The sequence below is a fragment of the Aotus nancymaae genome, unplaced genomic scaffold (genome assembly GCF_030222135.1).
Source record: "Aotus nancymaae isolate 86718 unplaced genomic scaffold, 86718_ANA_hifiasm-v0.15.2.pri h1tg000038l, whole genome shotgun sequence".
Lineage (NCBI taxonomy): Eukaryota > Metazoa > Chordata > Mammalia > Primates > Aotidae > Aotus > Aotus nancymaae.
In genome coordinates, this window is record NW_026988452.1 from 1,301,807 (window position 1) to 1,320,644 (window position 18,838).

Genomic DNA, 18,838 nt, shown 5'->3' on the forward strand with positions numbered 1-18,838 from the left:
CCAATCTCTAAGTTAATGGAGAGCCCTTAGCTTTCTTGCCCAGAAATTAGGTTGTGTTGCTTCTTAAAGTAGCACTAGGCCAGAGAGACATAAGGAGCCTCTTACTCACAGGCCCAGGCCTGAAACGTTTCTCTCTAGGGATGCAAACAGTATTATATAATGAACGAGAAGTACCAGCATTGCTGTGGAAGTGGCAGAAAATGTAAAAGCAAAGATTTCTTTCCTTGTCTGTAACTTTTAAGTTTTAATTTTGAAATAATTACAGATTCACAGGAAGTAAAATAGGTAAGCTTTTTGGGGGAAAAAGTTCAAAATGTATTTTCCAACAGACAGAAAGCGTCAGCGGGTGCAAGGAAAGGGGTTTCTCCATAGATCTTCCGTTCACGAGGCATTATTAGCTCAGCAGTGAGAAAGCCACCGGTGTGTTCTTCATGACATCCGTTTCACAGTGTAAACAGGGACTAGTACTGTGTTCACTTACAACTCCAGAGGGAAGGAACACCTTGGCAGAAAGAGTAACAATACTAATAACATCTGGGGACCCTAAAGCCAAGTGCAGTAACTAAGAGACGACACTGACTAACAGTCTTGGACCCACTTTTCAGTCAGGGCCTTCCACCCAGAGGGCAAAGACTTTTCTCCCAGAAGTTAGAGTCTTTCTTTCTTTCTCCTTTCTTGTTAAACCAGAAAAGCAATGTTTCATTTGCTCAGTTACACTTACAAAAGGAGGCTACAAAAAAAGGCATCACGGAAACCTCCGGAACGTTCAGCTCTTCCCACCAACACAACTGTTAGATGTTAGACAGGGCCTGGGAACACTTCGTCAGTTCTAAAATAGGAAAGCTGAGACTCTGGCTACAAAAGAATATAAAAATAAATGAGGTAGATAAATTAAAGCTTTCACACCCAGGAATTGCCTATTCCGGCTTCATAGCCTTCATAAAATATTCAGGAAGAAAACAAACAAACAAAAATCTTTATAATTACTTGGCTTAAGTCCCAACAAGGAAATTCAGCAAAAAAATTAGTATGTGAACCAGTGATAGGAAACACACCCTTCCATGAGTTTCTTCTCAAGAATAAAACCCAGTTCTTCAATAGAGTAGGCACTGAGAAACGAAATGAAGCCACCTGAGAGTCCCCGCTCAGGTGCCCACCTCTTCCGGGGTTCAGGAAGAGAACGGCGCCTGGGAAGCGTGGAGAGGACAGTGGCACTCTCAGGCGCCAACTGAACTGTATTTAAATAAGCAGCAAGACGCACCCTAACTCCCTGGGCGCTACCACAAGTCCACCCGAGGACATCCGACCTAAGGTTCTAAAGTGGAAGCAGGCCAGGCCCAGTGGCTCACGCCTGCAATCCCAGAGCTTACAGGGAGGCCGAGGCCAGTAGATCATTTGAGGTCAGGTGTTTGAGACCAGCCTGACTAACATGGTGAAACCCCATCTGTACTAAAAAAAAAAAAAAAAAAAAAAATTAGCTGGGCGTGGTGGCGCGTTCCTGTAGTCCCAGCTACTTGGGAGGCTGAAACAGGAGAATCGCTTGAACCCGGGAGGTGGGACTTGCCGTGAGCTGAGATCGCGCCGCTGCACTCCAGCCTGGGTGAAAGAGTGGGATTCCATCTCAAAAAAAAAAAAAAAAAAAAAAGTTGAAGCAATTTTATAATTCTGCACCCTTAGTTTTCTTTTCTTTGTTTAAGTACGTTCAAAGAAACAATAAGATGGGGACGGGGGTGGGGCGTATACACATAGGCCCCGAATGTAGGTGGCAGACCTTGTCCTTTCACCACATATGTGAGTTATCGTGGAAGCATACGGTGCCCCTCCCTCAGTTAGCCGAAGTCACTGTCTTTTCCACGTTGGGTCAGTAAGTTCCAGCGGTTCACCCCGACATAGGTAACAGTCTTCGGAAAAAATTCTAGGTTGTACAAAGGTTCTATGTATACAGTTTGTCACAGGTACAAAAGCTACTTCGCAAGACCCACTTCTTTCTCTTTTTTTCAATGCTTGTCTTTATTTGTTTTGGTGTGAACTTTTTTTTTTGTTTGATTTTTCAACTTTTTGCAAAGTAGCATAGCAACAATCGTGACTGTCGGACTTGTCCGAAGTTGCGGTCACAACCTCCAAAAATGTCATTGCATGTCAGTAAGAAAAAGAAGACAGGAGGTGAGTGCTTACCAGGAAAGCAGATCTAGAGATTTCACTCTGTCTGCACTCCTCCTTCCATGGAAGTTCTCCATTAGCTTCACTGACCGCAATCTTGCTTTCTTCCAGGAAGTGAAGGAACGCGGTCGGTCAGTAGCACCTGCTTTTCCCACATCTGCACTGATGCCTGATTGGGAGCCATCCATCTCGGGGATGGTGGTGTCATTCTGGCCTCCAAGGAAGCCGGCGGGTAGGACACCCCCACTTCAATCACTGGGCTCTCACTGGTCTCCATGGCCAGGCTGCCATTGAGCATGCTGGTGTCCTGGTTCCACACCACAGGGCCCACAGTCACCGAAGGGGCCAGGATTTCCTTGGGAAACATTTCCGAGACTTTTTTCCATCTGTTCTTAACAGAGCCATGGTGTTCTCGAGGGCCAGCTCCCTCCCATGGTGGCTGAGTTACTGTTCACCCCATGTGTCACGTAATGGACCTTCAGGTTGACTTCGGTGGCAAAACTCCCCCACAAGTGTTGCGTATCAGAGACTTCTCTCCAGTGTGAGTCCACTCGTGACGCTGAAGGGCACCAGTGGGCGAGAAGTTCTTCCCACACCGTGTGCAGCCGTGTTGCTCAGCATGGCTGGGCTGCTGATGGAGGGGTCATCCTGGGAACAATGTTGGGGGTTCCACCAACATGCCAGGAACTTCCGCTTGGACACAGGTTGCCTGGGCTCAGATAAGCATGGAAGGGAGACCGCTCCACACCCGTGCTTGTAGGGGACCGCCTCATCTCCAGGTTTGACGTCAGCTGTGGAGATGTTCGGTGCCTTCCTCTGCCCTTTCTTGGAAGGGTCTAGCACCACCGTGGAGAAAGGACTCTGGAAGAGCACCGAGCCTGGCGTCTGAGGAAGCACAGCATGTGGGAGAGGAGACGTGATGTTTGGGAGCACCTTGGTTCCATCTAGCTTCAGAGCAAAGGGAGTCAGCCTTGGGGACAGAGAGCTGGTGGCAGAAGGGGTGTTGGCGTGAAGTAGTTTGGCTTGTTTCAAGGCATCCAGAGACAGACCCTGGCTTCCAGCTGAACAAAGTCACAGCCGTAGAAACCTGCTGGGACACATGGCTGCCCAAGGTCATCGTCTGCCGCCAGAGTGGAGGGCATGAGAGGGCCACGTGTGCACCTGGATGCGATCTGCTGGGTGAGCTGGACCTGCTGAAGCTGCTGCTGCAGACACAGGACCTGCTAAGCACCCATGGGTGCTGCTGGTGCCGGGCACTGGGGCAGGCGGCAGATTTGCACTCCGCTGACTCACTGCCACCTCGGTGCCTCTCAGTGCCTGCAAGGTCACATTTGTAAACAGCTTATGTCTTGGGGGCAAGTGCCAGGGCCCTCTCTGTCTTTAGGTACACCACAGAGTCCACAACTGGCTTCTTCATGTCCCCTGAGCCGCCACCAATCTCCCCGTGGCCATCCTCACTGCTTGGGCTGGGTGGTTGGTAGCTAAGTACAGCTCTGGAGAAGTCTTCTGAAGACACTGGTCCCTTGCTGTCATTCATGATGAGAACAGGTACCTTTTTAGTGTGATTTTCTTTCTTATCTTCCAATAACTCGGAGATGCTAAAGAGCCCTGCACAGCATTTCTCACAGACATGCGTCTCCTTCCGATGAAGCCATTTTACTGTGGTTCATCCTCACTCACTTCATCACCATAGAGGTTTATTATTAAATCTTTGTACATCTTGTGTAATCCACATCAGAAGTGATGGAGTACAGAACTACTGGAAGGCAGCACTATTGTGCTGTTATATTCTTTGAAAATAAGTCTTAAATCTTTCTATAAACAAGAGCAGAGAAATGAGTTCTGCAAAGGATTTCATTAGAGGAGAAAAGATAATTCAGTTTTTAAAACCATTTTCTTTTATGATGAAGTACTACACATTCTGAAAAATATAAATCTAACGTGGAGTAGAATGTGACTCTTACCCAGATCAAGAGCATCGATCGCCGCCACCACTGGGTGGGTCACTGGAGCCCCCGGCTCCCCCACCACCAGTGCTGCTGGGGACACGGGAACTGACCCCGGACTTTGCAGATGTGGCCCCAGCCGCAGTGGTGTAGAACATTGTGATATTATTTATCTAATATCAAAACAAACACAAACTGAATTACCTTCCTAGCTGCATTACTGTCAAAGAAGAGAAATGAGAATGAAAGATGAGAATCCATGTGGAATTTCATTGTACTGATATTGTTTTTCTATTTTGCCATGACAAAATATTCACGTGTCGTTGGTGTGTTTCCATTTTTTTGAGAATTAATGAGAAGTTCTAGCAGGATAATAGCTGCATGAGATAACACCTTCCCTCCTTCCCTTATAATCATGTTAAAACTTCATTTTAAGCAAAACTAGACTATTCTTACCCGAAGTTCGGCAGCTGTTAAGAAATACATGCTCCTCATTTTGTTGCTTGCCTTTGGTCTACTCCAAAGTCCTGAGTGACTTTCTTTTAGTTTTGTTCAGTTTTATAGTTGTTTCTGGAAGAGAACACTTGCTGACCTTTCCACTGGAACTCAATCATTTAATTTTTACTTGTGTTTATGATTCTTTTCCTGAGCCAATGTTTTTAATTTTCATAGAGTATGTATTTGTTTTCTAAGCCTGTCATTACAAGGTACCACACACTGGGTGACTTGAAACAACAGAGAAAACATTTTAGCAGGTTTTTATCTGGTTTCCTTTTGCTGGGCACGGCAGACAAAGAAAGCCATTTTTATGCCAGAGAGACAACTTGTATTATTGCCCCGAGCTCAAGATTTTGACCTGTTTAATCTGAGGGCCTAATTTATAAACATTTACCTAGTTACTTTATTTTAGAATATCAGTCCATTAGTTAACTGTGTCATCACCCTAAGAATCTGTTTTTCAGGCAAACCTGAATTTACATTTCATGTCAGATTGTTGGCTGTCACAGAGCCGTTGTAATTTGTAAAGCCATTAATCTGAAAGCCTTTTAAGACCTTAAAAAAAAATCTTGTCTGGAATGCCATAAGCAGTGTATTTATCTCAATACAAGTAGAAAAGTCAGCAGATTCAAACTAGACACAATAAAGAGAGAGAGAAAAAACTTAAAAGACTCTTCATGTTAGCTCTGCAGTTACAGTTTCTAATTCAGCTTTAAGTAAAACAAATCCCCATGGCGGCCACTGGTTTAAAAACATGGCTGGGCATGGTGGCTCATGCCTGCAATTCCAGTGCTTTGGGTAACCAAGGCAGGCAGATCACTTGAGGCCAGGAGTTCATGACCATCCTGGGCAATGTAGTGAGACCCCATTTGTATATAAAAAAATTTTTAAATAAAAAAAGTGAATGAGAAAAAGTCATGTAATTGGCAGGAGTCCCCAAAAACGTGGCATGACTTAATGTTTGAGAATATCATTTTATTTTATATTAATCTCTTAAGAGTGAAGAAAATTATGTAATTCTTATCAGGGAGTTTGGACTGATGTTTTAGATGGTGGTGACTGTCCTAGTGGTTTTTAATTGGCAAGGTGTTTATATTTGCTCTTGGAAAATGTTTAGAACAAGCAAAGGGGAAAAAAGAGTCAGATCATTGCACATGACCAAGCCCAAATGAAACAAAAAATAAAAAATTTCACAAAAATTTTAAGCCAGGTATGCAGACCACACAAAATACTATGCCAGGAATACAGCATCAGACAAAATGTAAATTCTGTAGAACTCAGAGGACTCAGATCAGAAAAACATTGTTTTTATTCCAGATAGCGCCTACCAGAAAGGATAAAACATCTTCTATTATCTTGGAAAGTGAAAAAGAATTCACCGAGGGAAGGGAGTCCAAGAATTAAAAAGGATATTTACTAGAGCAGAAAACGTGAGTCACGGCAGCAGAGAGAACAAAGCGCTCAGTTGCTACTTCACTCGGTTCCAGGGGCCACCGATTCCTCTGAGACTGGAGCATCCGGGTCCCACTTTTGAGATATCATTTTATCAATCTAAACAACAGAGACAGGGGCTCTAAGAGAAAAATGTGTATTTGAGAATAGGACACTGCAATGGGAACATGTGTGCCACAGTAAACTATGTGCGTGTTCAGGGAGGTAAAGACAGACATTTTTAAAGAAAAAAATGAGGATAATTACATAATTGTTTTGGGATGATTCTCCTTAGCTGCAAGAATTGATAACAAGAGTGGCACACGTCCAAGATTAGATAGGTAGTTGCTGGGCAGATGTTCTTGCAGAAGAATTTGTGTGTGAGTGTGTGTGTGTGTGTGTATGTATGTGTGTATGTGTGTGTATGTGTGTGTGTGTGTATGTGTGTGTGTGTGTGTATGTGTGTGTGTGTGTATGTGTGTGTGTGTAAGGTTGTGATGGTCTTTGTGCAAGGCTTTAGTTTTCACAGTCTTTTGTCATAATTCTTGTTATCAGGCATTTGTGCATGAGAAGTCAGTCTTCCTTCATGTCCTTTCTTGGCTCTGTCAGGGTTTTTAACACAAGTGACTTCATTTTTATCCTGACAACCTTCACAGCCATAATCCAACATGACTGGTGTCCTTACAAGAAGAGGAGAAGAGACAGAGACAGAGAAACACAGTGGGGAGGTGTTCCGAAGATTCACAAACACAATACAATATGATGACAGAAGCAGGGAGTGGAGTGATGTGTCACAAGCCAGGGACTGCCAGCAACACCAGAAGCCAAGGGAAAGGGGTGTCATTTAAAATTCTAAAGTTGGCTGCCCCCTCTGCCTCTCCTCAACAATTCCCCCTTCCAGAGGTGGCTGAAGCCAAAGGCACAGTTAGGGCGCACATTCCTTTTCCTTTATCCAACCTTTCCAAATTGGCCACAGGTTAGGCTCCTTTTCATCAAATCCTCCAGGACTCAACCCAGTCCTATAATCTCACCTGGAGTAACTTAAATATCATCGTTAACTTCCACTCTCACCCCTAAAAAACGCTTAATATGCATTTTATCACGCAATCAACCCCATTACAAAAAGTTACAAAAATTAAATCTGACCCTCAAATCCCACAACAGGAATTAATCAACCTCACCTTCAAGGTGTTCAATAATAGGGAAAAATCTGCCTGGCGGCAGCACATCTCAAAACTGAAGATGCTTGCCTCTTCCGTGAGACAAACCCCAGCCACACCACCGGCTCACAAAGACTCCAAAGTGCCCAGACTGCAGCACGTCCAGCCGCCCCACCAGGACCTTGCTTCAGGTGTCGGAAACCTGGCCACTGGGCCAAGAAATGCCCACAGCCCGGGATTCCTCCCAAGCCCTGCCCCGTCTGTGAGGGGCCCCGACGTCTGACTCACGTCGCTGGTCCTAGAGCTCCTGAAGCTCCAATCCTCAGCTTGGTGGCTAAAGACGAACGCTGCCCGAGCATCTCGGAAGCCCCCTGAACCATCACGGACGCCAAACGTCGGGTAGCTCTTACGTGGAGGATAAGTCCATCCCCTTGTTAATCACCTCGGAGGCACCCACCCACGCTGCCTTCTTTTCAAGGACCTGTCTCCTTGGCCTCCATAACTGCAGTGGGAATTGACGGCAAGGCCTCCAGGCCTCTCACAACCCCCAGGTCTGGTGTCAACTGGGCCAGCACTCCCACATTATTTCCTAATCATCCCCACTTGTCCAGTTCGCCGGTTAGGCTGGGATATCCCAGCGAAATTGTCTGCCTCCTTGACTAATCCTGGGCTACAGCCACACCTCACTGCTGCCCTCCTCCCCAAACCCGTACCTACCTCAATAGCTCCCCTTATGTCCCTCAACCTTAACCCTAGGGTGTAAAACATCGCCTTCCCATCCGTTGCTACAAGTCACTCCTCCCTCATCATCCCCTTAAAACCTTACCACTCTTACCCTGCCAGCCCCAGTACCCCATCCCACAACAGGCTTTAAAAGGCGTAAAGCCTGTTATCACCCGTCTATTGCAACATGGCCTTTTAATTCACCCTCCTGCTTCTGCAGCATCTATACTCAAAGGGGTATCATGTATCCCCTTCCGAAGCCCAAATTTCTTCCTCATCTGTTACAATCTTTGGCCAGCATACACGCACTCCCCCTGCCAACGGTATCCAGTTAATTTCCCAAACCCCAACCCAACTCACCAAACAACAGCTTCTCTCCTTCCTGGGTGTGGTTTCTACTTTCACCTCGGGATACCAGGTTTTGCTTTTCTAACTAAGCCATTGTATAAACTCACTAAAGAAAACTTATCCAACCCTATTCATCCTAAATCCTTTCCTCACTCTTCCTTTGCCATATTTTGAAATGGCCGTTTTCTGCAGCTGTAAAGAGTCTCTAGTAACATAACAGAGCTTTCCCCTTCCAGGCCCTCCCAGTCCTGAAGAGATTAGCCGAGGCTCTAGCACCTGTTAAAGACCTGAATTGGAAACACTTGGCATCTATTGTCTCTAAGGACGGCCACCTCTGAGACTTCATCTAGGTAATCAGAACCCTGAACTTCACAACCCCTTAACCCAGACATTTCTTTCCATTGGTTCCAGGTTTTTGATAATAACTCTTTTCAACCAACTGGAAAACCTTCGTATCTACCTATGATCTGTAAGCCACCCTCCCCACAAGTTGTCCCCATTTCCAGACTGAACCAATGTATACCTCACATGTACTGACTGGTCTTTTACGTCTCCCTGTAACGTATAAAGCCAAGTTCTGACCCATTGCCTTGGGCACATGTTCTCCAGACTTCCTGAGAGTGTGCCTTGGGCCATGGTCGCTCATATTTGGCTCAGAATAAACCTCCTTAGATGTTTCACAGAGTTTGACTATTGCTGTCAACATTTACAGATACAACTAACCACCTCCACTTTGAAGAGATATATGTATTTATTTTGGATTTCTCTCATATGTTTTAGATTTTTCTGTAAATAGTGTGCTTTCATTTTTTTTTTTTTTTGAGATAGGATCTCACTCTGTTGCCCAGGCTAGAGTGCAGCTCACTGCAGCCTTGACCTCCTTGGGCTCAAGTGGTCATCCTACCTCAGCCTCCCAAGTAGCTGGGACTACAGGCATACCACGCCTGGCTAAGTTTTTGTATTTTTCACAGAGATGGGGCTTCGCCATGTTGCCCAGGCTGGTCTCAAACTCGTGGACTCAAGCAGTTTGCCCATTTTGGCCTCCCAAACTGCTGGGATTACAAGCATGAGCCAAGATGCCTGGCCAGGGTCTTATTTTGTAATTCAGCAGTATGTTCTGAGGTTTATCCATGTTGATACACGTGGCTTGGTTCATTTGTTTTAAGCGCTGTGTAGTATTCCACTATGTGAATAAACAAAAGCTTATCCATACCCTTTTGAATGAAAAATAAATAAATAAATAAATAAAATTCTAAAGTTATGTTAAGTGATACTCATTGAATGTCCAAATCATTCTCAAATAAGAAAAATTCCAAAACATAAATTGCTGAACATAAATATGTTTGTCCTTGGCTTCTTAAACTTTATAGAAAGACTAAGTATATTTGGGTCTAACAATATATAAAAATTACATTACAGGGAAATGTTTCTGAAATAATAAAATTCTCATTTATGAAATACTGATATGTGACAGACAGTTCAAAATTGCTTCCTTTGCTTGTCAAATAATTTATGAGTAAGATCTCAAAAGCAAATGCAACAAACATAAAAATAGAAAAATCAGCTTAATTAGACTAAAAAGCTTCTGCACAGCAAAAGAAATAATCAACAAAGTAAGACAACCTACAGGATGGGAGAAAACATTTGCAAACTATGCATCTGACAAAGGACTAGTATTCAGAATTTACAAGAAATTAAAATATCTCGACAACAAAAACCAAATAGCCCCATTGAAAACTGGGCGAAGGACGTCAACAGGTATTTTTCAAAATAAGATATACAAATGACCAGCAAGCAGATGAAAAAATGCTCAACATCAGTAATTAGCCGAGAAATGTTCATTGTAACCACAATGAGATACCATCTATACCAATGAGAATGGCTGTGATTAAAAAGTAAAAAAATTATAGATGTTGGAGATGATATGGAAAAAAGGGAATTCTTAAACACGATTGGTGGGAATGTAAATTACTACAACGTCTATTGGGAAACAGTGTAGATATCTTTCATAGAACTACCACTTCATCCAGCAAACCGACTACTGGTTATCTACTCAAAGGAAAATAAATCATTACATAAAAAATATATCTGCACTCATAGGTTTGTTGTGGCACTATTCACAGAAGCAAAGATACAGGATCTACTTAAATGTCCATCAATGAGCAGATAAAGAACATGTGCATATATCCCATGAAATACTCCTCAGGTATGAAAAGAATGAAATCATGTCTTTTGCAACAACACAAATGAAACTAGAGGAGATTGTCTTAAGTAAAATAACTCAGAAACAGGAAGTCAAATACTGCATGTCCTCACTTAGAAGTGAGAGCTAGGCTGGGCGCAGTGGCTCATGCCTGTAATCGCAGCACTTTGGGAGGCCTAGACGGGTGGATCACTTGAGGCCAGGAGTTCAGGACCAGTCTGGTCAACATGGCAAAACCCCACCTCTACTAAAAATACAAAAATTAGTCAGGCATGGCGGCAGATGCCTGTAATCCCAGCTACTCAGGAGGCTGAGGCAGGAGAATTGCTCGAACCTGTGAGGCAGAGATTGCAGTGAGCCGAGATCACGCCACTGTACTCCAGCCGGGGTGACAGAATGAGACTCTGCTTAAAAAAAAAATAAAAAAGTGGGAGCTACACAATGTGTGTACATGAACATGTAGAGTGGAATAATAGACATTGGAGACTTGGAAGGGTGGGAGGGTGGAGGGAGGGTGAGGGCTGATAAATTATTTGATGGCTACAACACTATTCAGGTGATGGCGACACTAGAAGCTTGGACTTCACTGCTATGTAATATATCCACGTAACAAAACTCCACTTGCACCTCCTAAATATATTTTTTAAACTGTGCTTGCACCTCCAAAATCTATAAAAATAAAAATATTTTAGAAACAAACATGTTGTCATAACATTTTAAAAAATTTCTTGCTTCCTAGGTTATCACTAGAACAGGTATTAAGTTAAAAATTCTAATTAATACATAAAATTCTGTATATTAAAATTTTTTATGAGATAAAACATAAGAAAGGCATAAAAATGTGTTCTTCATTTAGAGTAATAAAAAATCATGTGTTCTCATTCTAAGTTCAGAGGTTATTAAAGGTTATTTCAAAATGTGAATTTAGGAAGGAAATAGAAACAAGATAGAAGGAGACCAGTAAGTAGGAGAGAGAGAGATGTAAAGAAAGTTATCAGTATGAGGATACAGTTTTGGTAAAGAGAGTTAAAAAAAAAAGGATAATTTTGTATGGGAAAGAATCATGTGTGGTAAGTTTTTGTCTGAAAGTTAAATGGCTGGTTATTGAAGACAGACAGAGTGTAGGACAAAGCAGAACATCTAAGTCTGTTGTGGAAGGTTTGCGTATGTCACAAAAGGTTTGTGAAGGATGATTGGAAGGTTTGCGTATGTCACAAAAGGTTTGTAAAGGATGAATTTATGAAACACACTTTTGTGTGTGATCAAGTTGGCTATAATTAGAAGGAGATTATTTATAAGTCCTAAAAATTGAGCTGTGATATTAAAAATACACTGATAGAAAACAAAAAATCTGTTCTAAAAATTTTCTTGAAGTACTGATCTGCTCTTAATAACACTGCAAGAAGTTTTGATTTTTAATTCTGAAATCTGTTTAACAGTTGGATACAAACTTTCCAAGGGGAGGGACGAGCAGGAAGGACTTTGTATTGTGGTATGAGTGCCAGCTTAGCCGCATAGGATAGAACATCAGATAAATTGCTGAGGTGTTTGACTACAATTCCTGGCTCCCAGACAGCATCTCTGGATACGCCTGGGACCTGGTGAAACTCGCCACCCTGAAGGGAAGGGCCTTGGGCAAGGCCCAGTGCTGTGCTGGCTTCAGGTCTGACCTGAGTAGTCCCTGTGGTTGTGGCCACAGAAGTTCTTGCATCTTCACACCCCTAGTTCCAGGTAGCTCCGCGCACAGAGAGAGAGACTCTGCTTGCTTGAAAGAAAGTAAGGGGAGAAAAAACCAAGAGTCTCTTGCTTGGTAATCTAGAGAAGTCTTCTGGATCTTATCTAAGACCACAAAGGTGATACCTCTGAGTCTGCAAAAGCCACAGCATTATTGGGCTTGAAGCCCAAGTCTCTGAATACATAGAAAGCCTTCCCAAGACAGTTACAAACAAGTCCAGGCTGTGAAGACCACACCAGATACCTAACTCTTGAATGCCCAGACACTGAAGAACATCAACACCATCCAGGAAAACATGATCTCACCAAATGAACTCAATACACTCTCAGGGACCAATCCTGGAGAAGCAGAGGACCATCACACAGAGAAATCAAAATAGCTTTTTTGAGGAAACCCAAAGGTAATGCAGAGAACGAACTTAGAATTCTGTCAGATAAATTTAACAGTGAGATTGGAATAGTTAAAAAGAATCGAGCAGAAATTCTAGAGTTGAAAATGCAACTGACATGCTGAAGTGTGCATCAGAGTCTCTTAATAGTGGAATTGATGAAGCAGAAAAAAGAATGAGTGAGCTCGAAGACAGACTTTTAAAAATACACGGTAGGGGGAGACAAAAGAAACAGGGTTAGAAAACAATGCAGTGAGCCCATGAGATCTGGAGAACAGCCTCAAATGGGCAACTCAGAGTAACTGGCCTTAAGGAGGAGGTGGCAAAAGAGATAGGATAGAAAGTTTACTAAAAGGGTTGATAGCAGAGAACTTCCCACGCCTAGAGAAATACATCAACATTCAAGTACAAGCAGGTGATAGAACACCAGGCAGATTTAACCCAGAGAAGACTACTCCAAGGCATTTTATAATCAGACTCCCAAAGTTCAAGGATAAAGAAAGGTTCCTAAAAGCAGCAAGAGACGAGACACACGTAACATACAATGGAGCTCCAAAATGACTGGCAGAAGACTTTTCAGTGAAACCTTGTAGGCCAGAAGAGAGTGGCATGACACATTTAAAGTGCTGAAGGAAAAAACTTTTCCCCTAGAGTAGTGCATCTGGTGAAAATATCCTTTAAGCGTGAAGGAGAAAAGACTTTCCCAGACAAACAAGTGCTGAGGGGTTTCAACACCAGACCCGTCCCACAAGAAATACTAAAGGGATTTCTTCAACCTGTAAGGAGAGGATTGGCCAGGCGCAGTGGCTCATGCCTGTAATCCCGGCAGATTGAGAGGCCAAGGCAGGCAGATCACTTGAGGTTAGGAGTTTGAGACCAGCCTGGCCAACATGGCCTTCTACTAAAAATATACAAAATTAGCTAGGCGTGGTTGTGCATGTCTATAGTCCCAGATACTCAAGAGGTTGAGGCAAGAGAATTACTTGAATCTAGGAGGAGGAGGTTGCAGTGAGCCGAGATCATAGCACTGCATTCCAGCCTGGGCAACAGAGTGAGGCTCAGTCTCAAAAAAAAAAATCCTGTATATTATCTAATATTCATTTTATGTTTATATGTTCCCGATTGTCCTCCAGATGACTTTTTAGCTAATTGGTTTGAAGAGACACCCAGTCAAGGTCCACATGTTGCCCGGCTGCTGTGTCTTTCAAACCTCTTTTCATCTAGAATATCCTCCGTCTGCCCCCTTTATATTGTTTCATGACACGGACCAGTTGAAGAGAACTGATCAGACAGAATAACCCAGCCATCTTCTGAGACTAAGTTATTTCTAAATCGAGGCGAAAAGTTTTGGAAAAAATATGTCATTGCACTGTGTATTTCAAGCTGCATTGTAGGAGACCCATGAAGTCTATGCGCTGTGATAATCGTCCCATTTTTTATTATGTTACAATTATAAATTGATTTTAAAATCACATTTAAAAGCAATATTAAATACAAAAAAAGATAAAAAATGTATCCCTTCATTCAAAAATCAAATTCATGGAATCACACTTTGAGGAAATAATGAACCCATGTGGTGGTGGGGGGGACATCTGTTCATGAATATTTTAAGAACTCATCTATTTTACCAAAAACCTTTAAAAAATGAATATTTGACATTAGTGACTCTGGTTCATTCATTCCTTTATTCAATAAACATCTATTTAGCTCTTGCTGTGTATTAACACTGGGTTAGCTACTAAGACTTTAAAGGCAAATATGGCACGGCCTCTGCCTTGAGGATCAGCTCCAGGAGCAAACAAGCACCCAGGGGAGAGTTTTCTACCTTTAGTGACATCATGGTACCTCCCCCAGTGCTCCACCTCCTCCCCAGATGAGGAGGTACTCAAGAATTGATTACCAATTCATTTGACCTTAATTTCTAATGTAATTGCAATGTAGCTTTATAAAAGATAAACACAATGATATTTCAGGTAGCAAATAGTGGCCACCTGTACCCCTGAAACATTGAAGAGATCCCAGATATCAGAACTGATATTTGTTCAACAATAGAATTGTATCCATCAATTTTTTTTATTGCTTGAGAGAGAATGTAGGAGGAAGTTTGAGCATGGTTTATTTGTACATGTAAATAATACCACTTTTAATGATGCCTTCTTATGGTTTTAATGATGCTGCTCACTGAGCCTAAAATTATGTTTCAAAGGCAGTTTATTAATGGCAATGATGGGTCACATTTGCCCCACCTTGAGTCCCAGGATGACAGCAGAATGTGCACACTGCAGCTGGGCTGCGGAACAGACCCCAGTCCCACATCATTGCCGATCTTGACACTAAGGCTTCACCACTCACAGTCTCAAAATGGACCTTGTCCAGCTGAGTTCAGGCACTTTTAAATGTTCACTCAAGTTGCAGTGAGCTGAGATCTTGCTGCAGCACTCCAATCTGGGCAACAGAGCCAGACTGTCTCATAAATTAAATAAATAAATAGTCACTCAATTAGCTACTTTTTTTTTTAGACAGACTCTCACTCTGTCACCCAGACTGGAGTTCAATGCAGCACAGTGGCTCAATCTCGGCTCACTGCAACCTCCGCCTCCCGGGTTCAAGCGATTCTCACACCTCAGCCTTCCGAGCAGCTGGGATCACAGGTGCGCACCACCACACCCAGCTAATTTTTGTATTTTTAGTAGAGATAGGGTTTCACCATGTTGGCCAGGCTGGTTTCGAACTCCTGACCTCAGATGATCCACCCGGCTCGGCCTCCCAAAGTGCTGGGATTACAGGCGTGAGCCACCACATCCAGCCAGCTACTCTTAAAGTATGTTTATGTGAAACACTTTAAAACTTTACTACAGAACTGAAAGATATTTTAGAATGTCTTTAGTTCATTCCTCTGCCTTCAGACTGGAACATGGCTACTTGGATTCATAAAGATAAGAATGTATCTTTTTAAAATAAAATAGAATGCCGCAAGGAACAACTTCACCATTTCTGCTACTAACTTGCTTCATTGTTCAGAGACATTGGCATTTAAAGGCAATCCTGGTACAGTTCTGTGCTTGAGTTTAAAATTCGTTTCTTTGATGTAACCTTGACAAAGATGTAGTACACAGGATCAGACCCTGCCTACCTCTCACCCTCCTTTCACTTTATCCCATCCCCTAACATGCTTGGCTCTTCCTGGCTAGCTCCTATTGCAGTTTCTGTATCACCCACCACCACCCCAGCTAGCATATGGCTTATTTCTCAAGGGACAGTGGGAGGAAAATTAGGAATTTAGAGTGGGGCAGAGAGTGCCTCTGCCCTCAACTGGACAAATTCAGGGGAGCTTTCCCCACCTGTTCAGTGGAGGCAGACCTGGCCCATCTAGACACTGTTTTAAACTTACTCTGACATTCTTATTAGCAATTCTAGAAAATGGAAACTATAGTAATGGAAAAGAGATCAGGGGTTGCATGGGAAGGGGATTAAAGGAGGGAAGGGGCAGCAGATAACTTTGGGGGCAGATGGAAATGTTTGTTACCTTGATTGTGACGATGGCTTCAAGGGTATAAACAAATGTCACAAGAGATCAAATGGTACATTCTAAGTATGTGTAGTTTATTGTACTTTAGTTATACATTAATGAACTTATAATTGTTTTAAAAATTCTCATTAGCTCTTAATTCAACTTATTTCAGGCCTGGCCTAACTTCAGAAGGCTTGGATTACTAATTTGCAAAGGCAATAGTGTGTCTCCCCAGTCCTCAGAGCTTGAAACCACAGGGGTAACATCTTTGCACAAGCCCTGCTTTGTAAACCAGCCTCAGCTCCCTGTAATCATGTAGCCACTTCACTGTCAATGGGGCTCACATAAATTAAGTAGACTGCAGTTTGTTCCTGCCAGGGAACACCACACGTGTGGTTCAGCTGTGTGCGGGCCACCCTGTGACATTAGAGAGGCAGAGCTTGCTTAGTACAAGGGACATTTCATAGGTGAATATTCTGAAGAGGACATTCAACTTCATGCATATGGACAATCATCTCCCCACCCTCACCAAGACATTCTCAAGGCCACAGCTAAGTCTTATGCATTCTAAATGTTTGCTGAGATGAAACGGGGCTCACCATCTGTTTCCTTCCCAGTATCCTCCCAGTTGTGTGATAGGGAAGAGATCTAAAACTCTCCCCTCCACATATACTCCATCAGCATGGGGAGCAGTGGAGAGAGACTGTAAGAACCCCGAGCGTTTTACAACTCCAGAGCCTTCCAGAGTGGGGCTCAAATTGCATTTAGCTCCAGCACAAGGCAGAAGACAGCAGGAAAAGATGATAATCAACACACGTATGCATATTTAAATGGCCTTTTCCAAGGAGGAGTGTGAATCTTTGATTCTAGTCACAAATATCCTTCCCACCCCAAGAAAAAAGATTTCTTCCACCATTCACCTGGATAAACACAGTACAGAATTTATAGAAGTCAAGGTTCAAACGTAATTGAATGTAACATGAACCTGACTCAAATGAGCTTGCACAAAATTGGAAATTTATTAACTACTATAGGTAAGAAATCCAGCTGTTGGTCCCCATAGATGGATTCAGGTGTTAAAGGATGCTGTCCAACCTCTGTCCCCTTCCTTTTCCCTAACCCCTCTCAGTCCTCTCTGCTGACTCCATTATAAAGCAGACTGACTCATCCTACTTTATCCAAGATAAAGACAGAGGTGGCTGCCTCATTGTAATATAACAAATCTTGTGGAAGAATTTTGATTGGCTCTGCTTGGACTAAGTGCTCATTTGTGGACCAATCACTGCAACCAGGAGAATGGGGTGCTCTGATTGGTTACATCAGTGGTCACTGTTCATCCTGTGGCTAGGCCTGAGAGGGTGGGGAGGAAGGGAATTACAGCTCCATCCAGACCATAGGTTTTGCCTAAGAAGAACCCTAAAGAAGAGTTCTGTTGGCAGAATAAGAACAGAAGAGCATGCTGGGAAGCCGTCACAGTCCACTAAAAAGAGGAACAGGAAGAGCTGGCACCCCCAACCAGAAAGGCTGTTGTCTGAAGAAAAAAACCCTCTCCGACTTCCTGCCACCTGGAGGGTCGCAGAGCTTTTCTCTCTTGTGAACCTCCAAGGTTCTTATTCATCTGGGGGAAAAAGAGACTCCAGCTTTGGTGGAAAGGTGAATGCCCTGCCTCTGCTATCTTGCTTCTGCAGCAGGAGGAAAGGCCATGGGCCTGCCCTCCACATTCACAGGAAAATCACGATGCCAGCTTTTAATTTATTCAGAGTGGAGAGAAACTCGACCTTCACAGAGAGGAAAGCCACTCTGAGGGTGAGGGAAGTACTGATGAATAAAATATCAGCATTCTTGCCTTGACCTGTGAGACTTACATATATGATGACAGATATTCATGGCAGAGAGGGGAACCTTCTATTATAAGTTTGAGGCTGGGTCTCTCAGAAAGTCTGCAACTTGAGATTCTTTCTCCTCCTTCCTTACTTAGTACCAGTCTACCCTAGAGAAAGGAGACATGCTAGACCTGCTTTTAAGTCATAGGGACACTAGCTAAAATTCCATGTGGCTGAAAAACAGGTCTAGCTTATGCTAGGGCCTTTCTTTTACCATTGAACCTCACACCTCCCTGGTCCCCAGTCTGCCGTTTTACTGTGTGGCCTTTGGCAAATATTCTGATCTCGCCAAGTCTGTTCTCTCAAGGTCAATGGAAACAAGGAGACCTATTTTTGCAGGAAGACACATCAGAAAAAGTTTCCATAATTTCTTTCCTGAAAAACTGGCATGGTTTTTGGAACCTCATTTTTAACAGACTGCATTAGTATTATGAAACACTTGCTATATACCAGTGAAAGTTAATATCCACAACTCCTAAAATGTCAATTAATACACACATTCTGTATCTCTGTGCTATGCTAAGAACTGTGTTTCTATCAAATGCTTTTCTTAAGTCCATGCATAATTGCATCCCATTTCTAATTGCATAGCCAGTCTGCTTTCTCATCAATGTCACTGTGCCAGTCTGTTCTCACATTGCTATAAATACCTGAGACTGGGTAATTTATAAAGAAAAGAGGTTTAGTTGACTCTTGGTTCTGCAGGCTGTACAGGAAGCATAGGGGCTTCTGGAGAAGCCTCTGGGAACTTTCAGTAACGGCGGGAGGTGAAGGAAAAGCAGGAGAGGACACATCTTACGTGGCTGGAGCAGGAGGAGGAGAGAGAGCAAGTAGGTGCCGTATACTTTTTTT

General features: G+C 43.1%; 1 pseudogene; it reads right to left on the minus strand.

The window, feature by feature from the left end:
• LOC135268156 (sal-like protein 4) overlaps positions 1-18,838 on the minus strand; it is a 48,435-nt pseudogene that overhangs the window by 886 nt on the left and 28,711 nt on the right.